The 17,664-nt window shown below is 38.8% G+C and overlaps 1 long non-coding RNA gene across 3 annotated transcripts in view; it reads left to right on the top strand.

The window, feature by feature from the left end:
• Positions 1 to 17,664, top strand: part of LOC117161771 (uncharacterized) — a 172,764-nt gene that overhangs the window by 108,572 nt on the left and 46,528 nt on the right. Inside the window, exon 4 of one of the 3 annotated variants that reach the window (XR_013058466.1) lies at positions 2,494 to 2,662. The exons of the other annotated variants lie outside the window; for them this stretch is intronic. This is a non-coding gene — a long non-coding RNA (uncharacterized LOC117161771). Of the gene's footprint in view, positions 1 to 2,493; positions 2,663 to 17,664 lie in introns of those variants that run through there. 3 annotated transcript variants of the gene reach the window in all.

Genomic DNA, 17,664 nt, shown 5'->3' with positions numbered 1-17,664 from the left:
ATTTCAATCACTTGAGCTTCAACGTTTCAAAAGTCGATCGTCAACTCTGCGTAGAATAATCAAACTTGCATACTATGACTCATCTTTAGTATATTGTTACGGATTATCAAATACTATGTAAAATAAAATCGCTCGACCATCGACTTCGATATTTTTGGTTCGCCTTCTATCGACTATATGAGTAATGCAAAAAGAATTGGTTACGGAAATAAGTACGACACGTGGCTTTGTGCAGGTTTTGCCTTTTGCATAATTAAATTGAAAAAACGAAGATAGACGAGGGAAACTGGGAGAACATTATAGCAATGAGGTGCTTCTGTTGTATTATGGCACTTTATTTCGATGAAAATCTGTAAATAGAGATATAATGGAGAATTGCTTGATAAAGGGTTGCGAGTACGTGATTACGCAGTGTATGTTCTATTTTCATCGTGGTATATTCTTCTTTGTCGGGCGTGATTTTACTTCCTTTTTTTGTCGCTAGAATTTTCTACGAAAAACTAATTAGAACTCACGTCCTTGGGATTTGTGAATACGTTTTCAGGTCTTAACCCAGATCCGAGAAACAGCTGTGTCATTTCAATTGTGCTTTTCAGTTTTTCGAAAACTATTGTTTTAGAATGGGACGAAAGACGCGTGCAATTTTCCCGAACGGGTTTCGCTGTGTTTTTGACATCCAAACCACATTTTTGTCGTTTTGAACATCGTTTCGTAAACCGGTAATTTGCGACGAACGAACGACATATGGAACAACGTTTTAAATAAGAGCAACGAAATTTCTAATTCCTTTAATCATATTCAAACCGTATCCTTACAAAAACAACCACTAAACGCATACATTGTAAAGACGAAGAATCGAACGAAAATGTTCATAATCTACAATTTGCAACACGTCAATTCGTTGACGTTGCTAGTTGGTAAATCACCGAATGTCTGGTATATCGAGAAAGTTACGAAGCATTCGTTGACCCTACACACCCCACGCGATTTCCATTTTGTCCCAGCGATATAAATCTTCCAAGAAACCAACAAATTTTTACCTACGGAAAAAATAAACTTGACACGATCGCACGTGTTACGTGCGGAATCGAATTCACGCGAATTCGCATGCGAGCGGCGAGACAGAGCTGGCGATTCTAAAGTTTCGTAATTGCCTGTGCATACACCAGTTTACTGGTTGCACGATCGTTGCACGGATCAAGTCGTCACCTTTTTTAATCGTTATAACTTTATCGCGACGCTCCGAAAGATACACGGTCTCGGGTTACGTGGCCTGTTCGCATTATAAACGTCCCGCGGGCAACCAATTTCGCAAAATTATGGCGATCCCGCCGTTGGTTAACGTTGCACTCGTGGAAACGGGCATTAATATCGAGCGTGGCACGTTTAAAGTAGCAGCCCTCTCACGCGTTCCTGCCCTCCATACGCCCAGGATATGAAGCTATCAGTTTTAAGTTGACCGACCGAAAGCGCGAGCTGTTAAGACACGAACACCACGGTCGCCATTCAGTTTTAGGTTTTTGTGCGCGAAATTGCTGTTCGTGAGTCGCGCTTTCTACCACCTTCGAACGTTCCGCTTTTTCGTTTTTAATGCTTTATTTTCCTTCGTCTGTTTCTTCTTATCTTTCCTCGATTTCTATGATCGTTAAAAATATTTCAAGCTTGTGTGCAGCTAACAAAGCGACTGGAATTGGTATGAAGAGTCAGTTCCGCTTTTCTGACGATTTATGTAAATGGAAAAAATCGTTTAAGAATTATGCTGCTTCTTTTTCTCAGCGTGTTTAAATTCACTGGCAATCAGTGTTCGTAATAACGAATCTTTCCGTTTAACGTAATTCTTGGTCGTTTTCCATAGATGCTATTTAGATATTGGAACTGTTTTTTAAAGATCCAGGGAAAATGAAATTATAGCGAACGATGTGATTAATACGGAAATCGTAGCGATAGAGCAAAGGGTGGAAACGAAATCTCCCAATTTGCTAATATCACTAATTGGCAAATTATTGTGCGAGGGAAGTTGGACAGTAAAACATTGTAAATCTGATATATGTATGATTCGACCTTTCCATTCGATTTTTCCCTCAATTTTTCACCAGTTATGTCGTCATATTTTAACACACCGACCATTGTTATCGTTTAATGAACACGACGGGAACGGGTCTCGTTATAAAATACAGTAACGACGCGACGATGGAAATTTTCGAAATCGTGCACGGACATCGCGATACACGGGCGAAATGCACGGCACGCACCCGCGCGCGTACTCCATTCAGATTGATAAACGGCACCGCAAATTTAATTAGAATGGTCGTGCGGGCTTAACATCCGCTGTAATTTCCAGCAAAAATTATTCGTAGACCCGCCGAGTAAGTCCAGATTAATTATCCGATTTCGAAAAGTCCGAAATATACCGAAATAACGTCGAAAGGTGATACGTATGTCGTTTAATTAGTTACGAGCTGATTCATTCATGCTATTTCATTTATTTCGTAGTGTTGGCTGATCCAATTTCAAAGATCTGCCTTTCGTTACATTCTGGGTAACCCTTTCTGTTGCTATCCAATGGCAAACACATTTAAACCGAGCACAGCCGCTACCCTGTATAATCTGGATGAAGTGGTTGTATAGGAAGTTGTGGAATGAAAAACTGATACAACTGATGAGGCAGTGATTCTATGTGAAAAGGTAAGTTGAACATATGCGGTTACATTTTCTTCATACGTAATTTTACTTCGGAGAAGATTGCCTTAATCCTATTGCAATTCTAAAATTTCTATCTACGTGTGTTTGAATTTTGTTCGTGTTTCGATAAACAAACAGACTTTCATTTTTCTCTAGAAGCCTATCATAATTTTGAGAATAGTTTGTATATATCGAAATATTGGGTTGGAAACTATGTGATTGCGGATTTTGTCATTAGGTGGTATTGACAAAATCCGCAATCACTTAGTTGCCAACCTAAGAGTTAACGCCAGTTCCTTGGTGTTAACGTATCGACGTTAACATGTTGTGGATAAACGCATCCTATGAGGTTGAATATGTGACACGGTTCTTAATTTTAGCACGCGTTGAGTAGACGATATTTCGAGGAGAGAATACCGGCGTAAATTTAATTCTGAGTTTGCGATTTTCACACTAAATGATATTCGACGAAATGAAATTTGCCGCGGGAAACATTTCTATCAGATGTTACCCGGTTGCTCCATTTTTCCTCGCGCTTCGAACGTCGCGGCCACCATTCCGCTGGAATTACACAGAGGAGCATCGCGATTATCCGATCTGTGTTAAACGTTATGTAGAAACAAGATATTCGATAGGTACATAGGATAAACTTGTAGAACGATGATAATACAATACAGAGGATTATTAAGTCCTAACAACAATAATATTAAGTCATAATAACAATAATATCGATTTTATTCGAGAAAATTTGATTCCAACTTTTGATCCATTTTCAATGTATATACGTTTTATTTGGTTTTATTTATTTATTGCCTATTTGGTTTTATTTATTTATTGCCTATCGAAGAATAACGTGTTTTATTCCTCAGGCGCGCTCTTGTTTCAACAAGTGTGATGAATTGAGAAGATTTTCGAAAAGAATTCCCTGTAAAAGCATTTTCTCCTGTTCAGGATAAACAACAGATTAGAATACAAGGTAATAATAAAATCTAACACCCTGTGTATGATACAGTGAAATGTTACAAATGTCTTCTATGAATGAATCATAAAATGAATAACGCAAATGCGGCAGGCTTGCATTATGTTTACCTCGTTTCTTAAGTCATTTAAGCCCCACGGGAACGATGTCGTAAAACAGCAAGTCAGAATACTCAGCAGTGTATGTGCGCGCGTGTGTGTGTGAATAACAGAGCTATCTAAACGTCCGATGACAATAAATAGCCAAGTGTCAGAATGATTCGTTTCTTCCGATATCATTAATATTCACTTAACTTTCTAACTTTCTAGTCATTTTAACGCTTCTTACACAAAATAAAAAACAAAGGAGAACATCAAATTACTATTCAACAACCTTTCGTTCGTCCTAACAGGTCTTTCGTAAGATTCGAACGAATAGATTCGTCCGGTGACTCTTTATGTTTGAGGCGGCCACCAGCTGTACACATAGAATTAAGCGGACCGCAATAATCCTGAGGAACTGTCATAAAACCAAGCTTTTGATTTACCGTTAAGGCCGTCAATTGGCATAAAACATCTTCGAGTCAAGAAGTTCCTTACGGTTATTGCTCCAACAGGCAAAAAATTGGGGAAACGGGTTTTCCTATGTTTCCCGGGATTCCACCCGCAAGCGACCACCACCGAGTAAGAGTTTTCCTTTGCAACAGCATCGTCATCGGACTTCACTGGATCTACGACTACAGGTCAGTCAACATCTCTGAACTGGTTCATCATCTTTAGAACAGTCAACATCTCTTTACTGGGTTTTCACCCTTCAATCATTCACCTACTTAATTTATACCCTACGCACCAGCGTAACTATCTTTTCTACAAAGTTGTTGGAATTATATAATATCTTTGAACTGTTAATCAAGTGTTATACTAATCGAAATAGGGGATCGATCAGTTCGTGGCGTCGATTGTCAAATCGTAACGGGAATTTACGACTCCCGTTGACGCGCTTCCTCGCGATTGCGTCTTTCCGCGATTGGTTGAATAAACAGGTAGCAAAAAGAAATCTACGGAAGCAGGATCATCTCACGGTTATGTCCCATCGATCCCGATAGTCCTCATAAACTTGGAAAGAGTGGTGGTTCTTTTCGATACGATTAATATTCGCCGATCCATGCAAATCTATCTTATCTCTTCACAAAAAAAGAAAAGAGAAAGAATCGTGATCCGTTACGAACTACGAAAAACCTGTCAGAACGGTCTCTTATTATTAGATCTAACTCCCCTACGTCGATGCTTGCGACAGAAAAACGAAAATGCATACTCGTGTTATTCATCTGGACGATTTATTCCTGTCGATTAATATTAGGTTGTCCGAGAAGTTTCTTTCGTTTCATAAGGTGATAATATTATAGATGAACAACAATTACTGTTTTATATCATTTTATTGAATTAGGTATGATCCATTTCGTTATATTTCTATTATCATATTTGTGAATAATTCAATAAACTAATATAAAACAAAAAACATTATGCATCTATTATTTCCTTATAAAATGAAAAAAAATTTTCGGGCAACCTAATATATTGTGTTGGTAACTAAGTGATTGCGGATTTTGTCAATATCACCTAATGAAAAAATCCTCAATCACTTAGTCGCCAACCCAATATAACCGGTATTCATCGATTCGTCGCTCATTGCAAACACCGTCTGCTCGAAAAAGAAAGGAGGAGGAGGAAGACTCGTAAGCTGGTAATAGAAAGAAGCCTACGAACCTGGATCGTGTTGCGATTAGGTCGGATCGATCTCTCGCTGACCTCTGCTGGCGGGAAAACGGTAGTCTTTATTGTGATCAAACAGCAAAGAGAGATACTGGACGGTCGGCAGCAAGTTTTCCGCCTTGGATCCCAGTAGGAAACTGAGGTGCGGAGGAGGAGAGCGCGTGGGTGATATACAGCGGCTCTCAGCAAATTAAATGAGGGTGGTTTGCAGTGCTGACACGTACACTCGTTCGTCACACCCTAACCACAGGGTAGCCCTCTCACTTACGCCGGACAGACTTGCCCTCACTTTCAGCCAAGGCAAAATTGAACTGCAACATCGATGATAATGGCGAGGCATACTTCAACCGCGTGCGAGAACTGAAAAGAGAGCAACCAGACAGAGAGAGAAGATTCACGAGGAACGGGGTATGATCTAACCGGTTCTCCGGACGTGACGGGCTTAGGAGCCGGGCCGTGGATCCGCGTGCATTTACATCCTCTTTAATCCACGTCTATGTTTAATTTATAGGAGCCGCGACGTTAATTCGGCTGATAACTATGTTTCAAAGCTTCTTTTTCCTTCGTAAAAATTCGCATTCGACTAGCCCGCGTTGAATCAGCTCAAAATTTATCGATATTAAGGGTGTCTCTTACGATTGCACTAGTATTATTAGCGGAACTTTCGAAATTACACGTTGTCGACATTAATAAGTGTGTTTGCATAATAGTAAGGATAAATTTTAGAAATACATTGGAGAAATTACGAGCCAGCCGAATACGTTCTATTTGATGAATACACTCGCCTAAGAGTAACGATAAATCCTATTTGCCAGAGCGAATTTTATAAATTACAATTTATGTCCGTGGTTATCCTATTCCATGATGAATTATACAACCGCGATAGCGGTCTATACACTTCCACTTTGTCGATTTAATGATATTCATTTGTTAATAATAAGCCTGTCTCCTGCAGCATTCAACTACTATTATCAACGAAATGTTACAAGTGTCAGATTACCAGTATCAATAATTTGCATGAAAGTAAGATGCATCTCTTGAGGATCAGGATTTAATTATCCTGTTGGACGACAAATTATCGTATGACGAAAGAGAAGTGTGCGATCTACAAATTGTTACTTGTCGTTGTTATCAATGCAATTAGTTCATAGATTATCGTGCAATAGGACCAAGTGCTCTTTTCCTCGTTTTACTTCCTTTATTTTATTCCCAAGTAACGTTTTCTCTTACCTTTGGTTTTGTTTTATGTCAAAAATTTTCTGAGACCAAGGAAGTTGTATCGGGACACGCGAAAAATTCATCGTTCAATTTTAACCGGGCGTATCGTGTGGTATCGCGTAAAAGTTTGGCAGAATCCGAGGAAAAGTGTTTCATAAATCAAGCGCAACTACGTGACGTGATTCATTCTGATCGAGTAGCAGATCGGAAATAAAGGTCTTTATAGTTTAAGTAGATTGTGCAGCGCGGATTTCTGTAAATTAATCTTAATAATGGACGAGTATAAAAAATTGACGATGTAAGTGGATCGAAGAAACTTAATAAGGGTACAATCTCTTGAACACACTCGCTGGACAACAGCACGGCTTTCATTGTACACATCAGCTTGCTGCACAATCTCAATCAACTTCCAACAGCCAGACACCAGACAGGAAAGATCTATCCTTCTTGTTGTGCCACGTTCGAAATCTTCCACTCGTAGCCTGGCCTTCTTGCGCTTCTTCGATCATCTTCATCAGTTATCATTAATCATCGCGATCTTTCATGAGTAATCACTCTCGAACCTCTTTTCCGTGGATGATTTCTTCGAGAGCCGCCGAAGACTGATTGCTTCCTGTGTTTTCAAACTTGTATATTATCGTGTTAAAATCCTCGTAAAACATTTCACTGGCTTTGTAAAGACTCCCGCGTGCGTGAAGCTAATTCGATGATTTTCTCTTACTGAAGAAATAAAGAGAGAAACCTTCGTTCGTTTAAATAGCGGGGATAATGTAGGAATTTTGGATTACACAACTCTTACTCGAGGGATTTGGAATGAAATGCTAATGATAAAGCAGAAATAATGTAATCATAATTTAAATCTACCCCGAATCTCTCCAACTCTGTCCCGCTGAAGTCTTACTCTCGCTTTTAGTTCTTATTCGAGACATTCTTCTAACACTCTCTCGACCTTTTTCTTTCGCCAAAAATATGACAATTTTAAGCTCTCGTTTGTAACTGAGAACAAGTCCTGAAGATATTTTAATATTTCAAATGTAATTGAAAAAAGGAATAATCTGATAGATTCGAAGGTGCAGACATTTTTGGAAATGGGAGACAAATCCACGATTTTGTAAGACACAAACGACACTAGTTTAGTTGTTCCGGTGGTTTAACTTGATCTATGTGGAAAAAAGTGACAGGAACGTTTCGTCGGAAAATCAAACGAGGAGATAGTTTCGACACGGAATTGATTGACGACTATCGAATTTAAAAATTGCTCTTCCATAGAAAGGAGATCATATTGTAGTTTTCATATGTTTTTATATATTTTATTTTTTCATCTTCAAATTTCTCGCAAATGTATGGACTTGTCCTAACTGCTCTATTCATAGATTTACTATTTGATAATAAACGTTCTTATTATATACTCTTATATATCGTAGTCGTATCATTTTGGAAGAAAACGATGGAAATGTCTCTAGAGACACGGTTCTGTCGAGTAGTCGGATTAATCGTGTTCACGCGCATTAATCACACGTTATAGCGAGTGCAGCGTTAAGTTGCGCTATTAATCACGCGGTGCTCTCAAGCTGAACTCCCGAAATTCGAGTAGACTCGCGTAGGTACACACCAGTGGCTGGTTACAACACCGCGTGCGTCGACTTTACCCGGCTCTCAAGAACTTTCCACTTTAGTCGAGTCGTTGCTCGCACGGCTCCGCAATAACTTATTATGCTCTCGCTTACGAGTCTCTGATATCCAGCCGTGTAAAACAATGCGCGTGTACGACGTGCGCTATCGCACGCGTGCATCGTCAATTATTATGGTTACGCAACGAAGCGCTCCATCATTTTCATGCGTTCATCTCGAGTGATAAGGACACAATTAACAAGCGAGAATTGTTCGGACCGCGTTAGCGATGCTTCTCGTCGGCTCTCGTGAATTGTCGGTGAGAATCAAAGGAAATGTATCTCTGCAAGATCTGTAGAAATCAAAGGAAATGTAGTAACATCGTTATTTTCGTTCACGTAGCATCTGATCTATAATCTCTATAGTTTCTTTTTCAGTCAACTTAGATTATTGAATCTATCGGATTCACATCGCATTTACATGCAAAGGAATTTCAAGAATTTGCTCGATATTATTTTCGTTATTTTTCGTATTTCTTCTTCCATGTAGATGCTACAATTTTATGAGATTTAAAGGAATTTAAGAGTTTTATATCGCTGGTGAATGAAAAATATAGGTATGGCGCCACGTAAGTAGATTTGCTTGTCAAAGTCGGACGAATGAGCGGAATGCCGATATTAAATATCATCATTGAAAGAAGAATCGGAACCTACGAATGTAGGGATTTGTCTCATCCTATGAACGTTGTAACGAGTGCTCTACTTTGAACATCTTATATACATTATACTCATCTTGTTAAGTTTTCTCTGTACATACATGTGTCCGCAGTCTGTAACAATGAAATATGTCAAAAGATATTGGCTTCTAGAGGTAGGTGGAAATCTATAACATTTTGTGAGAAAGTCAAGAGCGTAACTAACGCTATAGCAATTTTTCTTTTGTCTCGTACGCACATAAACATCCGTACTGTGGTAATGAATCATCATACCTTCGAGTTCAACCATGAGATAATGCAAGAATGTCTCAGGATTTCTCGCATGCTTGCCGAGTTGCGTTTTCCAAGACCTCGTAGCACTTTGAATTTACGGTTTTCTTTTATAATCTTGATGAAACCAGCTACCACGTTCATACATGTTTCCTAATATTTGTAACAATAAAATTCATCCGATTGTTCGAAGCTTGAACCAGTACAGCCGTCATGAGTCGCTTGAGAATAAATTATCACGTCATTCTCGTTAAACCATAAATTAGCGTGTTATAATTTTCACGTTATAAATGGCATTTGGAATCTGGAAATCTTCATGTATCACTTTATGATCGTTCGTTGATGATCGAAACGAGGCGATAAACGGAGTAACATTTTTCTGCATTCGACAAGCGTGTGTGGTTATAGTTCAATAAAATATTGTAATTGGGCCGCGGCCAGCCGGATCAATACTCTCTCTCCCCCGCCACGTAAACTGACCTTTTCGCGGTACCGCCACGTTTAAAAAGTTTTTATCATGCGGTCACTTTGAGCGTCGCGTAGTCTCGCGCCATTTGATTCCGACTACTTTCTACAAATTAGAACGGAAGCGAGCCTTATACACACACTCTCTCTCTCTCTCTCTCTCTCTCTCTTGTGTTCTGGGTCGAGTGTCTTTCATAAATAACTGTATGGGATGCGGAACACTTTACCCAAATTTCCTTTCTGTATCAAGCATTATTAAAAAGAACCAGCACAGCGGTGTGTTTTCTGTGTAGAACATGACTAGCATTACCAAAAAATATAGCAAACCTGTTTTTCTGTTTCTTCTACTTTATTCGGAAAACCTTTGCAAACCCGTTCTACAAACCAACCAAGTCAGAACTTTCGTATAAACAATTTCTCTCTCATTGTGGGTTACTTAAAATTAGTAGACGCCGGTCTTTTGAAGCGGTCGACACGAGGAAAAGCATTTCCTTTGAAATTTTTCGTCCCGGGAGCACAAAAAGCCAGCGAGAGTCAGTCTTTCTTCAATGCTTTGACCGGCACACGCCCGAAGGAGTTACATTTCGGTAGCCACGCGCACAGTCGGCTCCGCTGCAACTGCAAACTCAAACAAGTCGCTCGCTCGGCGTAGGCGGAGCACGGTTATGCCCACTTGACTTAGGCGTACGCCAAGTTGCTGCTTCCATGCCGTCCAGATACCCGAACCAACCCTTTTCGTCTTTCGGTTAGCCACGCTCAGATTGTATCTCAGCCGCCACGGCCTTTTCCCCTCGCTTATATAGGGTGTACCACGGTTCAACAGTCGAATTCTGTAATTTAAGATCGTATTTCATTCATTAAGATTTTATCACGTCGACCCATTGATCCTCGCGTTAACAAAACTTCAGTAAGTTCGCTTCACGTTCAACGTCACGTTGTGATGCTCTTGAATTTTTCTTAGCGTACGAGAACAATTGTTTGTTTATCGATTACTAGCGACAGAACATTCTTTCGGATAGTTTTCTTAAAGAAGACACAATGCGGCAAAATTTTACACCTGCAGATAAATATGTTTATCGTTTAATCGTTCAGTCAAGTAACTATTTGACAAAGTACAAATTTTTGTATGAGCGACATCGAGCGTGAAACGATTAAGATTAATTTGCATTTCATTTCATATTATGAAATGCCTTGTTAAACAGGCAACTTTCTCAACGAGTTATTGCTCGCAACAAAAGTATGTTGTACAAAAGTGCGAGGAGAGAAATGTAACCCGTGGTAGACGTTTTGCTGCAATCCGCTATGGCAGCGAACTTGTTACGTGACCTACATTCATACACATGTATATAACATTTTTGTGCTTGATCGTATCTATACAATATACTGACAGGTTCTGGCTGCTAAATCCTGAGACACCCTGTATATGTTTGTACGTGTGGAAACGCAAGCCGCGCAAAACCCTCCAACTGCGAATTAACAGCGAAACTCCTTAAACTCCGCCATTCAGCCCAGAACTAGAAACCAGGCAATGGACGAGCCAATAAGCTATGCCGGCTTGAAGTCTTAACGCGTGCCACTGCCGGACCTACCAGTTGCGATATACCGTTTATTAGATTCTTAAGTGCGTCGAAGGGAGAAGTTTCGAGCGTTTCCGGGCCGAACGAACGTTGTGCCCTCGATAAGGGTTGCCGTGGTTGAATTTGGTGATGGTGAGTGAAAGGGTACGCGTTGCAAGGGGATGAATCTTCTTTGGGGCGTTTCTGTGAAAATGGGTTCTCCGGTATCGTATCTTTAGCGGAAGACTGATATATCTGAGAGATTGTCGATTTTGAGGCGTTTGAAAAGATAAAGAGGAAGGTAAATATCAAAGAGTCGAATGTTATTACTTTTATACAATGAGATTATTTAGTGTTTAATATGAATTATGTTACAATTCGAAATACAACTGTTTTAATTCCTTTCCTGGTAATACGTACTGTACGTAATATTAGGATGGTAATATGTTATTTGATTTTTCTTAATGGAGTGCTTAATAGCCTGTTTTGATAATCAAGCGTAGCCTATTTGTCGCATTTCCGAATATCTATTTATCGATTAAAATAGGGCGTTGCAAATGTAATATCGTAATGGTATAAGTGATATAACAGTAATTGATTGCTCGTATAAACAACTCCGAAATTATATTGTATTATTCATCTTCTTGAATCTCACCATACTGCTTGCTTTTGCTCGCTAAATAGGAAAATTAAGTTCTCTGTCGCTTTGATAAAATCAGTCTGCCAGAGTTAGGAAAATAACGTATCGCCAATATTTCAGTATAGGGAAAAAGCTTAGATCAGTGGAATCGGAAAAACTATCTACAAACACAACAAGTAAAATCTTTAATATTTGAAAATTTAACTTTGTCGACTTTAGTGATTTTATTTATCTTAGTGATACATTTTTCCACCGATCTTTTTTCCCCGAAATTAAAACATTTTGGTTCATAATTTTTTTGAACCCTACCGATTTTTCTCTTACCGTGAAAATTTTCTGAAAACTGTAAAGCACGTTACTGAATTCTTAATTTCAATCAGCAATGGGATTTTTCGCCTAAAATTCGTCAAATATAACACGATTCGTGCAAATAGTTCCTTTTAACGTACTACATGTGAGTTTTACGAGAAATAAACCTAGTAGATTAAGCAGACAATATTTGACTATGTGAAAACCAAGACAATGGACCACTGTAATTAAGATGGTAAGTGAATAAAACTACGTGAATGTAACTAGAAAAAAAACGAATAGGTTTCCGTCAGGGTACGATGAAAGAATACAAAAGAATTGAATGGCAGCCAACGTGTGCGTTTCGATTGCATAATCGGAGACATTATTCGCTTCCAAGCTTGCTATCATTTATCATTGTCTCAACATTCCCTCATATGGTACAATAGCATATACTACAAACTATTCAGAAAAGATACTACCAACTCAATTATAAAATGGTCAAATTTATTTTGAAAGGAACGATATCATTGTACCATGGATTATAAATGAATCGCATTATTCGTGAATCTGGTTAAGTAGATTATGTCCCCCGTGTAATATTTAGTCAGACGTCGAAAGTGTTGGACAGTAGAATTTCAGATTGAAAAACTAAACGTTTTAAAAAGAAAATTAACGTTACAATTGCTAGAAAAATAGAAAATGACCAATCTATAATTCCGCATAGAAATTTTTCAGAATTACAATAATACTTTTAACAGTATCAAATCTTCGTAGTAGTATGAAAGTATTAACAAATAATACAAAACTTAATGCATTTGGACTTGACTAATTATTATATAAATAGCGCGATAAATACAATAGCGTACAAATATTTTTCATAGCTACTATATATTTCCATGTTTTCAATCAGTAGAAATTCTGCGTGTATATGCTGCACCGAAGAATGAAAATCTCGAAGGATTTGCGGATCTAATCCTCTAGCCGAGGATTTGGACGTAGCTCGCGAGATCTGTCCTGGTTTATTATAGAGGCAACGCGTCAGTGGTCGAACATTCGTAGGAAACGTCGCTCGGAAAACGGGAAATTCTCGAGTAGCGTATTAACGGGTGGAAAAGTCTCGAAAGTTCGGCGTTTCGAACTCAGTCAACTGGTCTCGAGTTAAACGAGTGTACGTGGCTAATAAGCCGTGCCTCGGGCTCCTGTCGAGTCTGTGTCGTTTATTAAATTCCTTGGTACACAAAGAGAGCGAATGCTCGAGAAGAAAAACTCGCGGCACACGGTACTCTTTCTCAACAGTCGTTACGGACCTACCTTGGATAGATCCATGGTGAACTATTCAAACGAAGTAATGATCCAGACGCACAAAGGTAACGTTACGTGAGCCGGATCGCATGCGGAGTAAAGAAAGCGACATTTTTATTTCGTATTTTTTGTTATAAATATGGAAATGCAGGCTTCTGACGAAGAAACTGAGCACGTTTTGATGTTGATCGGATGGAATAATTATGTTGTTTACTGCTGCATCTGGAAATGTTTTATTCGAGGAATAGCATTAATAATGAGATTTCCAATTTATTAATTTAATTGGATATAATCCTACTGCGATGCGCAGTGAAATTTATGTAATCTGAAAATATGGTGTTTTTAATTATTATGTTATGTTTCAGTGTTTTATAAACGCGAAACATTTTGAGAGGATATTTTCTTCATTGGTTTAACATGAAATTGATATTATATGTGCCATCTTCCCTTCGTGTAATGTCAATACAGAGAAAATGTACGATAGAAGATACTTTGCAAGTTACGTAAAAAGCAGTAGCGGAGTTTATTAAAATATTGAAAGTATTACTCACTTCGAAATATTATACATATATATAGTATCAGAAAAAGATTATCTAGACGGTTAAAATGCAAACAGAATATTATTCAGTAGAACTCAATGAAGCTTGATACGTTATATCAAATGAGCGATTTAGTATCAAAAAGGATATGGAATCTATAAGCAATCAAAAAGATATTATGTACATTGACATTTATTGCATTTTATCCTTTACCGTTGTCAGCAATATTGCATTTCTCAAGCTACATGTAATCGGTATGTATTATATTTAAAACTATCAGTACGTAAATAACGTTGTCCTCGAATATCATCAATAAGGAAATAATTAAAATCAATTCAATGAAAATACTAGAATATATTTGAATATTCCAGTAATGGAATTCCTGCTAATTACAGATAACGTCCATAAAACAAAATGTCGAAAACAATAAATATTTTTCCTATCAAAAATTGATATCTATTCGATAAGAATACTAGCATATATTTTATGAAATTTCATTCTTCTGAAAGGAGAGAAAAGTCAACAACAATTGTCTCGTTATGTATCCTTCAACTGCGTCAAGGCGATCGCCAGTATCGTCCGATAATTGCATCCTAAGAGGGGAAGCATTAATTCCGTCAGGGTGATTGGCTTTTCGTCGCGTGTTTGTCGAAGCACGACGTCTTGTTTCATTAAATTGTCAGTAGCAAGCTCCTGGGAGCCGGCTCGGTAAGGATTCACGGTTCGACGGCCACAACGTCACCCTCGATCGAAACCACGAATGAATACATTCTGTCGAAAAGTTGCCTCGTTTTTGCCTCGTCCGTGTTTCCTGTTCGAGAACTTTGCGAAGGGATGCCCATTGACCTTCTTTTTACCGAATTCTGACCTGCAGCAAATCGAGCCACTTTTTAATCGATTAAACAACAGGTATTAAGGTGACCTGTTTTAAACCGGCCAATTCACTCCGATCAATTATGTATTTAAGTACTTACAAAGTACCGTAAGGAAAGGCAGAGCTATTTTAGTCACGGAAATATTTCAATCAATTGAAATTTGCTTTGTAATTGGCGAAATTTCTGAACAATTTTCATGACATCCGGGTTTGTAAATAAAGTAATTTGACTCGTTGTTAGCGATAATGTCTTTTCCGGTTTAAAGGATCTAAAGTACACGATATTTTCTCATTCTTCCGTTATTGCGTTAAGAATGAACGGTGTCTCAAAATATACAACGGGATTGACTATTCTGTGCAAGATTCGAGATTGAACTTTAAGATGTTGATTCTTGGATGACTTTAATAATCCTGCCTTACACGTAGTGGCGATAATCTTCGAAGGAAACAATTCTCAGCAAAAACCGTACGTTCCATTCACAGCTAAGGTGAATTAATCGACGGAAGCTGCGTGTATGGCGAAACAGGAAACGCTCTAGGTTGCTGCAACTCGCGGAAACAGTGCATTCTGAGAGGTATTGCAAGCGACCTGCTGGATTGCAATTAGAAATGCCATTATTTTTCTCCTTTAATAAGGTGTTGCTATATCGCGACGATCACGAAATCTTCGTTAATATATTCGGCTTTTACGACACTTTCTTAGAACGATATCCTGAAATCTCTAAAGCAAGTTTTTACCTCGCATTTTTATGTTTCTACGTTATATCTTTCACCAAAGATATTTAAGTATTTATCATATACTCGGTCCGTTAGTTCTTAGGTTACATTAAACAGATTGCACGTTTTATGATTCTTCATCTTATGCGACCAGTTTTTCTTCAACTTCGTGCACTGACGCGCTTTGCTTCGTATCTTTTTACATATTTTTATCTTATGTTTTTTGCAATATTGAAATCCCTCTACAGAATTTCTCCAAATTTTTACATAAAATATTTATTCTCTATATTTCATTAAGGATATCTAATCGGCACTAGATTTATTGCTTATCAAGATACATCGAATAAACCGCAGATTTTGTGATTCTCGATCCGATACGACCGGTTTTTCTACTTCTTCTATCACTGCCAAACGTCTCTGCGCCATTTATGAGACGTAATTGTCGAACGTGTGTCGAACGCGATATAAAAAAGGCAGGCTCTGAAACGTTAATGGAATACATAGATAGACATACATACATATACATGTGTGTACGAAATGTAATAAAAGTTATAACTTTCCGCAACATGCCGCTCTATAAAACGAGGGAGCGTGGTGAAAAAAGTCAGGTTGAAATGTACATAGCTACGTATGCCGACGTATTTACGTCGTCTTGCTTTTCGCGGCCATAGCGGACACGCATTCCGTGTCTTTATCGAGTTCACTGCACCATGAAATTGGCTACTTTCGCCTTCGTTCGGATAATGTTTTAATGCTTAATGAATCCTAGTATACGAGTCATCGGAATTTCCTCCGATACACCTGGTCGCTTAGACGTCGCGGCGCTTTAGTCACGCGTCAGTTCACTTTAATACAGGACGCCCATTATATGCGTTTTAATGCCCGTGAGAGGAACGCTGCTGTGGGATTAAATCTAGCCTAGATCCAACGTCGAAGATTGCGTCAAGTATGTGTGATATTAACGAGGACTGACTGGAAGAATTTTTGGAATTACATATGGGCTTCACCCTTTGAACAGTTATGATCGGCTTGTGTATGCGTTTAGTGGGTTTTATTGCTATAGAACGTTGACGTGGGACAGTGATAGGAGTGGGCAAAAGATTGCTGCGAACAGACGGAGGAAGTAAGTTTCATTTGGATACGTGCAATTAAGCAACGAGGAGAATGTTCGATAATGTCAAGAGTAAAGAATATTTCAGCCGCTGTTACATACGTAAGAACACGTTGCTAAATGTTACCAATATAATAAATTATTACTATGATACTATGACTGAAATATTCGTAAAATATCGAACGGGGAATAAGATATATCACTACGATTATGTAATCATTATTTTGAAAGAATTGAGTATCGTCGATTGTGAGGCCAGCAATAAACATCGTCCACGTGTATTTCATTTTAATCTCAATTGGAAAAGGTGAGCGAGTTGCTCAAGTACGAAGCAGTTTACTAGCAGCTTCTTTTCACGAGTATCTGTCACCATTTCATTTTCACTTGCTCTATGTACATACTTACGTACATGCATATACAGCAGTGGTAGAAAAGCAGGGAATTAAGCGCATTTTCGCCCGACGACGACGATGACAAACAGCAGCTCGTCGCGCGACCGCCGCGAAAATGAGTCTGTCCGGATGTGCAACACGCCGCGACACAGTCGCGACACATTATAACCTTCTGTGTGGCTCCGGCCTGCTAGAGAAAGGCAGTTTATACGCGCACGGCTACCATGCACGTTCTCCGAGTAACAATGAAGCAACAGGTTGCCGCCCCCACCATACCCTGTATGACAGATTGTGCAACCTTGATGGTCCGTATAACCCGACCTGTCAGCCCTTCACACCCACTGGCCATTTTATGGCAGCCGACCAGGCCGACCGAACTCGTCCCTTTTACGAGTCCCTTTTAAAAACAAATAGAGAGAGCGCGCACGCCAGATCGTAAACGTTTTCTTCGAAACCCACCCACACTTCAATCTTTTCTTCTTTTTCTTTTTTTGTATGACTTCGCTATTCGTGAAGTTGATGGGGATACTGTAATATATAGTTTTTTGTGC

This window comes from Bombus vancouverensis, chromosome 5, assembly GCF_051014615.1.
Source record: "Bombus vancouverensis nearcticus chromosome 5, iyBomVanc1_principal, whole genome shotgun sequence".
Classification (NCBI taxonomy): Eukaryota; Metazoa; Arthropoda; class Insecta; order Hymenoptera; family Apidae; genus Bombus; species Bombus vancouverensis.
The sequence above is the reverse complement of the archived record's forward strand: the minus strand, read 5'-3'. Positions and strand labels throughout refer to the sequence as shown.